This window comes from Candoia aspera, chromosome 2 (assembly GCF_035149785.1).
Source record: "Candoia aspera isolate rCanAsp1 chromosome 2, rCanAsp1.hap2, whole genome shotgun sequence".
Classification (NCBI taxonomy): Eukaryota; Metazoa; Chordata; class Lepidosauria; order Squamata; family Boidae; genus Candoia; species Candoia aspera.
The window spans coordinates 63,085,856-63,097,190 of record NC_086154.1 but is presented as its reverse complement, the minus strand read 5'-3'; the positions used below and the strand labels follow the sequence as shown (position 1 = coordinate 63,097,190).

The 11,335-nt window shown below is 41.8% G+C and overlaps 1 long non-coding RNA gene across 1 annotated transcript; it reads left to right on the top strand.

The window, feature by feature from the left end:
* Window positions 1-824: 824 nt before the first annotated feature.
* Window positions 825-10,654, top strand: LOC134489359 (uncharacterized). Its single transcript, XR_010067113.1, has 2 exons — window positions 825-1,251; window positions 10,192-10,654. It is a non-coding gene; the product is annotated as an uncharacterized LOC134489359 (long non-coding RNA).
* Window positions 10,655-11,335: the final 681 nt, after the last annotated feature.

Below are 11,335 nucleotides of genomic sequence, written 5' to 3'. Positions count from 1 at the left end.
CAGCCCCTGGAAGTCATGACTGATGCAAGCTATAAGGCTAGATTCTTGCTTAAAATCATGCCTGTGAAAAGTTTGGTTGGGCCTAATTTGCAGCTTTGGGGTACTGAAGTGCGTCTGAAGTCTCAGGTAGTATTAATGAAGAGATAATTCTCATTGTTTCAGCCTGGTATCTCAGTTGTGAAAAGATAAAAACCCTTTCCCTGTTTTCAGGAGGTAACTCCCTGTTATTCATGCTTAATTACTGCAAGTTGCATGATTGTCAATGGACTTTCCAAAGACTTCACCTAGTGCCAAGCATAAAAGTCTCTCTGCCAATGGATAGAAATTGTTGTGCCACTTTCATGGCTGAAGCTGGCAATAAGACTTTGACAGAAGCAATTGCAGGATTGTAAAGAGTCCAGAGTCACTGAGGTCGAGGAAGGAAATAAAAGGGAAATAAAAGAAAGGGCTATCTGTAGACCATCCAGAGTAAAAAACCAGGAAGATCCAAGTATACAGATTCTGTATCATGGCAAAGTCAAGGTTAAGCAACAGAACCAAAGTTATTGGATGTTGAAGCAATGAAGAACTTGGTGGTGTAGATCCCTATATATATACACTGAGGCTTGAGACATTCCTTGCTGTCACAGTCATGGTAACTCACAAGGCTATGGTCTTGAGAAGGCTCTGCTTCAGGTGGGCACTATGCCTCATGGCCTATATTTTCAAGCACCGTTTTTCATTATGACTTGGGGGAGGCTAGACAACTTCACCACAACTTGACATTTCTCATTCACAGTTCAGAAGTTGCAAGCCTACAGGTTCATCCTAGACTCAATACTCTGTGCAGTTTCTCCTCTTTTTCAGTGAAGGAATCCTTAGGGCAGGTATAATTTTAGGAAAATTTGATGTTTGTGCTCCATGATAGAGCAGTGTCTGTGGGTCAGTAGCAGAACACTTATTTTGGTGTAAAAGGTACTGGCTCAGTCCCTAATATCTCCAAGTCAGATTGGAAAAGTTTAATTTGCAATATACTGGTGTAGGCTTTCATGACTGGTGTTTGTTGGACAGTGTTGGACTTCAGGGTTGTGACAGTGGACAACAGATTTCCTGATGTTTCACCAGCAACTGTGGCTGGCATCTTCAGAGGCAAGGTGGTCTGCTATGCAGAGCTCAGACAACTGGACAGGGACTGACTGGATTCCTGTCTTTACAGCCAGGTGTCCTGACTGCTGATTGGTCTTTAGCTGAGCTAGTTTCTGATTGATGCAGGTTGGTGAGGGCTGGTCCCTGATTGGTTCTTTGTTTGTGCCCAATCCTGATTGGTCGTTTTGGTGGTGTTGGTTCCTGATCAGTCCTTTGTTCAGTCTGACTTCTGATTGGTCATTTTAGTTTGCAACTTTGAAGACTGCTGAAACTCAGCTTAGAACCCAACCTGGTGCCCTTTAGATGAGCTGAATTTCATTCCCCACAATTTCTCATCCACTGGCCATGACAGCTCAAGATTATGGGAGCTGAAGTTCAACATATATTACTTATGATTCCTAATTCATAACCTAAGTAATTCTACTTAGCTTATGACCTGGTCAGTCCAAGGCATACCACTGCCTGAGGCAAAGCAGCAACTAACATCCCCAGTACACTCTCTGTATAAATCAAGGTTCAGGTTACCAATCTGCATGTGTTCCTCAAGTCAGAGCTCTCTGTACAGTCCCAGTTTGCTTACGTGACACTTAAGCAGTAAAAAGAAGTAGTGACTCCCCACGTCAGTTCAGTACCAGATTCCATGTCCTGTGAATTAGGTTCCATTATATTTTATAGAACATTTGGGTCTTTAAAAATTCAGTCTCTCTTACCACAGCACTTTATTCAACATTTAAAAGGTGCTGCATAAAATACATATTCCTCCTCATTGGATGGAAGGGTAGGCAAGGGAATTTCAATGTTTGTCTACTTATATCCTGCGTTTCAACCATGCAGTTCCCACAACAGAAGGATATGGCCCTATCTTTCCTCCAAGAGGCCCCTTTGTAATATTCTCACATACTGTAATATCTTTAGTTAATTGGGTTCAAAATGTATTAGCTTAGACATCTCTCCTGTTATTACTGCATCAATTCAAAAATTGCAGTCTACATTATTTCTTGAAAATGGCATTTTAATCCTTTTTTCTCATGCCAGATTGAGAATGCTATAGGGTAAACCACATTTTATAACTGATTTTACAAAACAGTTATATGATGGATTTGAATAGATGCTGGGATTTTTCCTTTAGATCAGTTATGATAACAATGAGTTTTTATCATTCCTATGTTAAAGAATAAATATTATTTGTTGCTGCCACTGGCTGCATTTACAACATCATTAACATCTTAATTTGGCCGGTGGTGTTTTCAGCTTCAGACACCTAAGTTATTAGAAGTGATCACTAAATCTTATGAGACATACCCTGTAATTAGTCTGTATAAATACTTGTTATTGATAAATCAATTTGACATGCAAATTTAAAATACAGAATAGAATAAGGAATTGGAAATCTTAACATCCATATAAAACACTTCAGTAGATCTAAGAGTATAGCTTATTCAACAAAAATAATGCTTCAAACTTACTGGACCCCCTTTGTGTTTATTTAAAAGAGGTATGTAAATGTTTGTGTTGTTGGAGATGCAATCAGAATTACACATCATTAAAATGTATGTTTTTGCAAATTCCTAAAGTTGTTACCTTCAGCAAAGGATCGTTACCTTGCCTTGGTGCTGGAGCTTCAGTACCTCAATGATGCCATGAGCTAAACCATGAAGGACCACCCAAGACGGGAAGGTCATGACAGAGAGGTCAGACTAAATGTGATCCCTGGGGAAGGTAATGATCCCTGGGGAAGGTAATGGCAACCCACCCCAGTATTCTTGCCGTGAAAATTCAATGGATCAGTACAACCAGAGATATGTCAGTATACCATTGGAAGATGAGACCCCCAGGTCAGAAGATGGTCAAAATGCTACTGGGGAGGAACAGAGGATGAGTTCAACTAGCCCCAGATGTGATGACGCAGCTAGCTCGAAGCCGAAAGGACGGCTAGCGGCCGACGGTGCTGGTGGTGAACGGCAAATCCGATGTTCTAAGGATCAACACACCATTGGAACCTGGAATGTAAGATCTATGAGCCAGGGCAAATTGGATGTGGTTATTGGTGAGATGTCAAGATTAAAGATAGACATTTTGGGCATCAGTGAACTGAAATGGACTGGAATGGGCCACTTCACATCAGATGACCACCAGATCTACTACTGTGGACAAGAGGACCACAGAAGAAATGGAGTAGCCTTCATAATTACTAGTAAAGTGGCTAAAGCAGTGCTTGGATACAATCCAAAAAACGACAGAATGATCTCAATTCGAATTCAGGGCAAGCCATCTAACGTCACAGTGATCCAAATATACGCCCCAACCACAGATGCTGAAGAAGCTGAAGTAGAGCAGTTCTATGAGGATCTGCAGCACCTACTGGACAACACGCCTAAAAGAGATGTTATTTTCATCACGGGAGACTGGAATGCTAAGGTGGGCAGTCAAATGACACCTGGAATTACAGGTAAGCATGGCCTGGGAGAACAAAACGAAGCAGGACATAGGCTGATAGAATTTTGCCAAGACAACTCACTCTGCATAACAAACACTCTCTTCCAACAACCTAAGAGACGGCTTTATACATGGACTTCCCCAGATGGAGAACACCGAAATCAGATTGACTACATCCTTTGCAGCCAAAGGTGGCGGACATCTATACAGTCGGTAAAAACAAGACCTGGAGCTGATTGTAGTTCCGATCACGAACTTCTTCTTGCACAATTTAGGATCAGACTAAAGAGATTAGGGAAGACCCACAGATCAGCTAGATATGAGCTCACTAATATTCCTAAGGAATATGCAGTGGAGGTGAAGAATAGATTTAAGGGACTGGACTTAGTAGATAGGGTCCTGGAAGAACTATGGACAGAAGTTCGCAACATTGTTCAGGAGGCAGCAACAAAATACATCCCAAAGAAAGAGAAAACCAAGAAGGCAAAATGGCTGTCTGCTGAGACACTAGAAGTAGCCCAAGAAAGAAGGAAAGCAAAAGGCAGCAGTGATAGGGGGAGATATACCCAATTAAATGCAAAATTCCAGAGGTCAGCCAGAAGAGATAAGGAATTATTTTTAAACAAGCAATGCGCGGAGGTGGAAGAAGACAATAGAATAGGAAGGACAAGAGACCTCTTCCAGAAAATTAGAAACATCAGAGGTAAATTCCAGGCCAAAATGGGTATGATCAAAAACAAAGATGGCAAGGAAGAAGAGATCAAGAAAAGGTGGCAAGAATATACAGAAGACCTGTATAGGAAGGATAACAATATCGGGGATAGGTTTGATGGTGTGGTCAGTGAGCTAGAGCCAGACATCCTGAGGAGTGAGGTTGAATGGGCCTTAAGAAGCATTGCTAATCACAAGGCAGCAGGAGACAACAGCATCCCAGCTGAACTGTTCAAAATCTTGCAAGATGATGCTGTCAAGGTAATGCATGCTATATGCCAGCAAATTTGGGAAACACAAGAATGGCCATCAGACTGGAAAAAATCAACTTATATCCCCATACCAAAAAAGGGAAACACTAAAGAATGTTCAAACTATCGAACAGTGGCACTCATTTCACATGCCAGTAAGGTAATGCTCAAGATCCTGCAAGGTAGACTTCAGCAATTCATGGAGCGAGAATTGCCAGATGTACAAGCTGGGTTTAGAAAAGGCAGGGGAACTAGGGACCAAGTTGCCAATATCCGCTGGATAATGGAAAAAGCCAGGGAGTTTCAGAAAAACATCTATTTCTGTTTTATTGACTATTCTAAAGCCTTTGACTGTATGCACCATAACAAATTGTGGCAAGTTCTTAGTGGTATGGGGATACCAAGTCATCTTGTCTGCCCCCTGACGAATCTGTAGAACGACCAAGTAGCAACAGTAAGAACAGACCACGGAACAACGGACTGGTTTAAGATTGGGCAAGGAGTACGGCAGGGCTGTGTACTCTCACCCTACCTATTCAACTTGTATGCAGAACACATCATGCGACATGCTGGGCTTGAGGAATCCAAGGCTGGAGTTAAAATCTCTGGAAGAAACATTAACAATCTCAGATATGCAGATGATACCACTTTGATGGCTGAAAGCGAAGAGGAACTGAGGAGCCTTATGATGAAAGAAGAAAGTGCAAAAGCTGGCTTGCAGCTAAACCTCAGAAACACCAAGATTATGGCAACCAGCGTGATTGATAACTGGCAAATAGAGGGAGAAAATGTAGAAGCAGTGAAAGACTTTGTATTTCTAGGTGCGAAGATTACTGCAGATGCTGACTGCAGTCAGGAAATCAGAAGATGCTTAATCCTTGGAAGAAGAGCAATGACAAATCTCGATAAAATAGTTAAGAGCAGAGACATCACACTGACAACAAAGGTCCACATAGTTAAAGCAATGGTGTTCCCTGTAGTAACATATGGCTGCGAGAGCTGGACCATAAGGAAGGCTGAGAGAAGGAAGATTGATGCTTTGGAACTGTGGTGTTGGAGGAAAATTCTGAGAGTGCCTTGGACTGCAAGAAGATCAAACCAGTCCATCCTCCAGGAAATCAAGCCAGACTGCTCACTTGAGGGAACGATATTAAAGTCCAAACTGAAATACTTTGGCCACAAAATGAGAAGACAGGACACCCTGGAGAAGGTGCTGATGCTGGGGAGAGCGGAGGGCAAAAGGAAGAGGGGCCGACCAAGGGCAAGGCGGATGGATGATATTCTAGAGGTGACGGAGTCGTCCCTGGGGGAGCTGGGGGTGTTGACGACCGACAGGAAGCTCTGGCGTGGGCTAGTCCATGAAATCATGAAGAGTCGGAAGCGACTAAACGAATAAACAGCAACAACAAAGTTGTTAGGTTATGGGAACAAGTAATTACACATAATAATTTTTTATCTGAGACAGAGTTTACTATTTTCAGATGTCAATATTCTTTTAAGACTGGGAATGGTCTAGTGGTGAAGGCTGCAGGCTAGAAACCAGGAGTCTGTGAGTTCTAGTCCCACCTTAGGCATGAAAGCCGGCTGGATGACTTTGGGCCAGTCACTCTCTCTCAGCCCAACTCACTCACAGGGTTGTGGCTGTAGGGAAAATAGGAGGAGGAAGGAATATTAGGTATGTTGAGTTATTATTATAACTCCCTTGAGTTATTTATAAAAGTAATAAAGGTGGGATAAAAAATCTAAAAAAAAAATCTAAAAGAATGTGAATGGAAGAGTTTAGTCAGATTTACACTTCAAATGGATTTGATTCAAATTGATAAAAAGTTGGTGTGCATGAAAAACAAAACTGTTTTGAATTTGAATTTAATGGGACTCAATTTGTTTGATGCATCAAACTGATTCATCAGTTTGATTTGAAGTGATAACCCAACCAAATTATATTCAAATCCAGGCTTTGCACAGTCCTAATAGACAGTCCTAGGGACGCGGTGGCACTGCGGGTTAAACTGCTGAGCTGTCGATCGGAAGGTCGGCGGTTCGAAACCGCGCGGCGGGGTGAGCTCCCGTTGCTCGTCCCAGCTCCTGCACACCAAGCAGTTCGAAAACATGCAAATGTGAGTAGATTAATTGGTACCGCTTCGGCGGGAAGGTAACGGCGTTCCATGAGTCATGCTGGCCACATGACCCGGAAGTGTCCTATGGACAACGCCGGCTCCAAGGCTTTGAAACGGAGATGAGCACCGCCCCCTAGAGTCGGACACGACTGGACTTTACGTCAAGGGAAACCTTTACCTTTAATAGACAGTCCTAATAGACGGTGAGTGGTGAATCTTTCAGTGTTTTCCATTTCATTTATGAATATGCTGTTCCAATCCTGCAGGCTTTTGATCCAGAACTGGGGTGGGGGGCAGGGTAGGGGGTGGAAAAAGGAAAAGTGAGTAATGAGAAAGAACTGTAAAATTAGGGTGCTAGAAATTGATTATGAGATTTAAAAACATATTTGTTTCAAACATGCTGAAACGTTAGAGGCCTTTGACCAAATTAATTGGAATTGTAAGGACAAAGATCAGAAAGTCTTCCTTCACATGGAGGAGATTGCAAATACCCCTAAGCATGTCAGCTCTTTAAAAAAGCATTTCACAGACCTACTGAATAAGGACCTATTGAACAGTGATTACAACACAATAGCCATGTGATTAATCTTTGCTTATTAGCAACCAGTACCTCTATCCTCCTTTGCCTAGGAGTTTCATCAGGATTTCTATTGGGCTACTACTAGAAACAAAATGTAGAATTTAGTTGGCTTTACTTTGATCTAGAAGCACAAATCTCGATGCCAGCAAAATCTCTTCTTTCTCTGGCCGTCATGATCACCGTTGAGATGCTTGTGACATCGCAACGGCTCGCATGACAATACAGGGAAATGGTTCCCTGGTGGATTAAGGCAAAGGCAACTATGAAACACAAAGGAAAGCAACAGGTGCAGGAAACTAAGTAACAACCGAGACCAGCGGTGCGGAAGACAGCGATACAAAGTTGCCAACAAGCAATTGACTAAACAACAAGAGAGGCGTGCCCGAGCTGTCAAAGATTAAGAGCCTGATCGCCCAGCAATGGATCATTACCATTCAGGAAGGCGATCGAGGTGACACCCGGGGCGCAGGGGGGCTTAACGACCTCTCACCTGACAGGGACGGAACCAGTGGGACTCGTGGGACGCACCTGGAATAAGGTGGGGTGGAGCGCTGACCGGCGCGGGCTATTTAAATCCCGTTCCGGCGCGCTCCCCTCACTCTCAGCTTTTCAAAGGGCATGCACTCTGTTCCTCAGTAAAGCCAGAACCTAAGCCTATGCTAGCGTCTGTGTCTTTACTGGATCGCAGGCAGAGCCTGACACTGGCCTGGCCCTATCCTTCCCTTCCTTGGCTCTATTTTTCCTGCCTTAGGGGTAGTCTGGAATTCTCTGGATAGTTCCTAAAATGCTGTATTCTAAAGATCTAGTTCTGTGAAGAGTTTAACCCATTCTCAATTATTAATAATCCTATTAAACCCATTTTAAGGGTCAGGTAAAGCCTGTCAGAGTAAAAGTAATAGGCCTGCCTCTAAGGAGGAAGTCTAGCAACCGAATGGACAGAAAGGCAGGGCTATGAGACACACGTAAAGAAAAACCTTAAGCGGCAGGTCAGTTCTTACTAATGGAACAAACATGGGAGACTGATGGGTTAGTTGCCAGGCTGTTCACTGAACTCTGACTAGAATCCGATTGCAATTAGTAATGCCGTAATTGCCCGCTATATACTTCAGTGAAGTGATATTCATGAAACAATTCCAGAGGGCCTGATGTTTTTGGTGAGAAGTTGTGAAGCAGTTGCTTTTATTTTGCTGCAGTTGGACATTGTGTTAATTGCCATTCTATTTTTCTAACCTGCACACATGTAACTATTGATGTAGCAGGTACTGGCTGGGCCTTTCTAGCTGCTATCGGGCATTGATGGGTGATAGGAAAATGTTCTGATTTATACTGTAACTGCTGTAAAGAAGACCAGAAGCCACTCCTTTCTATCTTTTTTTCTTTTTCTTTTTCTTTTTCTTTTTCTTTTTCTTTTTCTTTTTCTTTTTCTTTTTCTTTCTTTTCTTTCTTTTCTTTCTTTTTTTTCTTTCCTATTTACTTATCACTTTTCTGCTACTTTTCTTTATTTCTTTTTCATTTAAATTTGCATTGTTTTTACTCTGTAAAAAGCTTGTTTAATAAAAATTAATTAAAAGAAAAAGGAAAACTTTCTGATCTGGTTTAAACTGGAAGTGAAACCGCCCACTCACTTTTTACTTTATCCATACACTTTCCTTCATTTTAATCTACTTCATGTTTAAACATAATACATTTGGGCTTCAAAGATTAGGATGACCACTAGATGGGAGCAAAGAGATACAGAAAATGCTTGACTCTTGCATGCCATCTAGCAGTCATTTAGGTCTTTGCATCTACTCATCCTCCATTCCTTTGTCCTCTATAGGTAAAGCATTGATTAGATTGTCTTCCATGTTTTATGATAAATGAAGTTGAAGGTTGATGTCAGACTTCCCAAATCTGGTGTCCTTGATGAGTTCATTTACACCTCCAAGAATTGCCACCAAATATGGCTGGGAATTCTAGGGAAGGCAACTAGTAACTCTCAGGTGGCCTAGGGCAGAGTTCAAGTAGCAGTAAGCACATTGAACCCAATTCAGTGTCCATAGCTTGATTCCAGAGACAGCCTGCCAAGAGGAATTGTTCCAGGAGGCCAAAAGATCAGGTTCACAAGATAAAATCAAAGGCTGGTAGATCACCAGCTCTGGCCAATAGCCACTGATGACATTGCTCCTGGAACTACCAGATTCCAGTTAGCAGCATTTCGAGAAGTGCCTGTCTTCCTTGTGAGACAGGCCCTACAACTGAATAAGTTGTAAGTAAGTGGGAGTAAATATAAGAATGCAGTTTCTTAATCATAAACTACATCTCTAGGCTTGAACTCTTAAATGCCCACATTCTCTGAGTCAGGGAGCACTTTGCCTACAACATTTAAATAAGTCCTGCATCACCAGAATTTCTAGCACTGGGTCGAGGCTGTGTAGATTTAGCTCCCAATCTATAGGCTCGGACAAGAATTCTTCTGTGGGTAGACATAGGGAATTGTAGACCAACACATTTGGAAGGTACCAGATTCATGAAGTCTGATTTACATGAAAATATCATTGGATGTCAGTTTAGTTAACTGGATAATGCACGGCTATAGTCCAAAGTATGTTGTGGCCAGAATAGTTCATAATGAGATGAAGTAAGTGAGCAGGCTGGCTGGCTGAGGCTGAGGTTTAAAAATGCATGAGCAGCCATAATTCAGTTTCAGCATTCAAAATTCTTAGGACTGGGAAGAAAGAAAGCTGTGGGCTCCAGCACAGAGCTGCTAGATACTGCAAACTGCAGAATCAGTGAAACGGAAGTGAAGTGAAAATAAGCCACTTTATGTTTACCAAATCAGGGTATGCTTACAGTCTCTTTTCTGCATCAGGAAATGGCCCCTAAGGGTGGTCTATCTGGAAATATGGTAAGGTAGATGGGCATACTAGTTCAGGAAGACCGTGTCGAATTGTAATGCTAACTATTCATTTTCCAACTTTTGCATTTGCAGAATCTATCCAGATGAATGTCAGCTTATATGGTTGCCATGATTTCTGCAGAACTAAGGAAAGGCCATAAAAACAGCCTTCAAATTCCCCCTTCTTTGCAGTGGAAATACCCCATGGCATTTCATATATGACTCACTGGCTGTTGTTTGGAAGAGATTTCTCAGCCTTTGTGCACCCTGTAACTTATAATATGCCCCAAAGCTATCAGCCACAATCATCTTTGTTGCCCATTAGCCAAATTCTCCAGAAAGCACCTTTTGATGCCCTCCAATGCTTGCTCTCCAGAATGGATAGGATGGTTCCCTCTTCCCATAAAATCTTTAAAACTTCATTTTGCACTGAGATTTATGAACAACGTCACAAAAGCAAGTGGTCCTCATAAATTAAGTAATACAATTTCTTGAGTTTCACTTTGTATTTATAAGATAGCTTGTCTCTCGTCATGAAAAAGATTTTTGGATTTGATGTTACCTTCTGGTTCTTCCTTATATTTTCCCCACGCAGCACAGCAATTATAGATTTCCCCTCAAGTTCTATCCATTCCCGTCCTTGTGAAAATTATCCTGGGGGATAATGTGCAAATCCATACAAAAGCTGGTTTTTATGTAGTACTGATTCAGGCGCTGCAATACATACAGAATGAGAACTAAAAGGCAACTCATGTTGACAACTATTTCCCTAGACCTCTGTAAAATATTCTGCCAAGTCTGCAGAAGTGCAGACAAGTTTGGGCAGTTCTAAGATAGAAAACCAGATTCATTTAGCATTTGTTCCTGATGTAAGTAAAACAAGAGAGGATAGATGTTTTTATAGACACTTGACTAAAGGAACCAATGGAACTAATTTTTCTTCAGATATTTTCCAAACATTTAAGCATTGTTCTTCGTTACTATCTTTAACAAATGGTATATGGCTACAGAAGAATAATACCATAAAATATGAAGACAATAATTTCTTGGTGGGATTTCAGGTAATGTCCAGTAGTTGACTGGAATGATATATTCTCCAGTTTGTAGTTATAGTTGCTTCCCAGGACTGCTGTTCCCAGACTCAGCACAAATCCCCATCTCAGCAAGGATCAGGTCAATTCAGAGTAGATTTAATTTACTCCACATGGATGGGTGGCTCTAATCTGCTTGGTTCCCA